The sequence below is a fragment of the Ostrea edulis genome, chromosome 8, assembly GCF_947568905.1.
Source record: "Ostrea edulis chromosome 8, xbOstEdul1.1, whole genome shotgun sequence".
Taxonomy (NCBI): domain Eukaryota; kingdom Metazoa; phylum Mollusca; class Bivalvia; order Ostreida; family Ostreidae; genus Ostrea; species Ostrea edulis.
In genome coordinates, this window is record NC_079171.1 from 54,188,230 (window position 1) to 54,191,194 (window position 2,965).

Sequence of the window (2,965 nt, forward strand, 5' to 3'; positions counted from 1 at the left end):
ACACATCTATAACTTACATACATATACACATCTATACACTTACATATACACATCTATACACTTACATATACACATCTATACACTTACATACATATACACATCTAAACACTTACATACATATACACATCTATACACTTACATATACACATCTATACACTTACATACATACACACATCTATACACTTACATACATATACACATCTATACACTTACATATACACATCTATACACTTACATACATATACACATCTAAACACTTACATACATATACACATCTATACACTTACATATACACATCTATACACTTACATACATACACACATCTATACACTTACATACATATACACATCTATACACTTACATACATATACACATCTATACACTTACATACATATACACATCTAAACACTTACATACATATGGACATCTATACACTTACATATATATACACATCTATACACTTACATATACACATCTATACACTTACATATATATACACATCTATACACTTACATACATATACACATCTAAACACTTACATACATATACACATCTAAACACTTACATATACACATCTATACACTTACATACATACACACATCTATACACTTACATACATATACACATCTATACACTTACATATATATACACATCTATACACTTACATACATATACATATCTATACACTTACATACATATACACATCTATACACTTACATACATATACACATCTATACACTTACATATACACATCTAAACACTTACATATATATATACATCTAAAACACTTACATATATATACACATCTAAACACTTACATATATATACACATCTATACACTTACATACATATACACATCTAAACACTTACATATATATACACATCTAAACACTTACATACATATACACATCTATACACTTACATACATATACACATCTATACACTTACATACATATACACATCTAAACACTTACATATACACATCTATACACTTACATACATATACACATCTAAACACTTACATACATATACACATCTAAACACTTACATATACACATCTAAACACTTACATACATATACACATCTAAACACTTACATATATACACACATCTATACACTTACATATACACATCTATACACTTACATACATATACACATCTATACACTTACATACATATACACATCTATACACTTACATACATATACACATCTATACACTTACATACATATACACATCTATACACTTACATATACACATCTATACACTTACATATACACATCTATACACTTACATACTACACACATCTATACACTTACATATATATACACATCTATACACTTACATACATATATACATCTATACACTTACATACATATACACATCTATACACTTACATACATATACACATCTATACACTTACATACATATACACATCTATACACTTACATATACACATCTATACACTTACATATACACATCTATACACTTACATATACACATCTATACACTTACATACATACACACATCTATACACTTACATACATATACACATCTATACACTTACATACATATACACATCTATACACTTACATACATATACACATCTAAACACGTACATACATATACACATCTATACACTTACATATATATACACATCTATACACTTACATACATATACACATCTATACACTTACATACATATACACATCTATACACTTACATATACACATCTATACACTTACATATACACATGCGTACACATACATACATTTACATATACACATGCGTACACATACATACACTTAAATATGCACATGTTCACACATGCATAACATATGTGTACATACATTCATGTACATTCCAATCTTACATACACTTACATATACACATGTGCATACATGCATACAATATATATACACCATGTGCATTCTTGAATATAATATGTACGTACATACACGCACATGCCCATAAACACCTACTACACACAATATGTACATACATACACACACGTGTGCATACATACATGTACATAAAATATGTGTTTTTACGTCTCTGTAGAACGCATCTCCTAATTGGTATATACACTGTAGGGAATGTTTTTTTTTCTGGGGAGGATATAAAATTAATCAAAAAATAAAAAGCGTCAAAATCTTCATTGATATAAATCATGATATGATATCCGTTTTCTAAAATATTGTAAAATAGTCCGTCAAATATCCACTACGCTAAAATAACTTCATATTGTAGGCTGTACAACACCAAAGTCATATTCTGAGAGGGGACCTATATTTGGGATATGTTGGTGAATGGTAGTGATTGATTCGATACAGTGTGTAAGGTTGCAGGTGCGATCCCGGGATTAAGTCTGACACGGCGGAGTATCTCTCCATTATTTATATAAAATTGCTGTACTACTTCCGCTCTACAAACCGCCGCGGTGGCTGCGATGTTAGAGCGTTCTCCCCGTTCGAATCCCGGCCGCGACAGACCCAAGTCGTTGAAACAGGTAGTGACAGTTCCATCGCCAAACGCTTGGTAGGTCGTGAATGTCACGGGTCCTCGGAGAAGACCTTAAAAACGGATGCCCCGTGTCACAATAGGTGTGGCACGCTAAAGAACCCTCACTGCTCAATGACCGTAAGCGCCGGGCATAGGCCTAAATTTGAAGCCTTCACCGGTCTTAGTGACGTCTCCATATGAGCGAAAACTGTGACGTCTCCATATGAGTGAAAACTTCTCGAGCGAGACTTTAAGCACGATACAGTCAATCAATCAATCAATCCGCTCTACAAGTCTTCCGACTATTCCAATCGAATCCAGAACAAAGACAAACACTAGTATTCATTTCATCCATCGGACGTTATCCCGTGTCAAGAATCCCAACTCTAATGTACGTTACATTTGTCAGAGGTGGACAGATATAGACACATGGTCAGGCTAATCGAGAACTAAGTCAATCCCCTA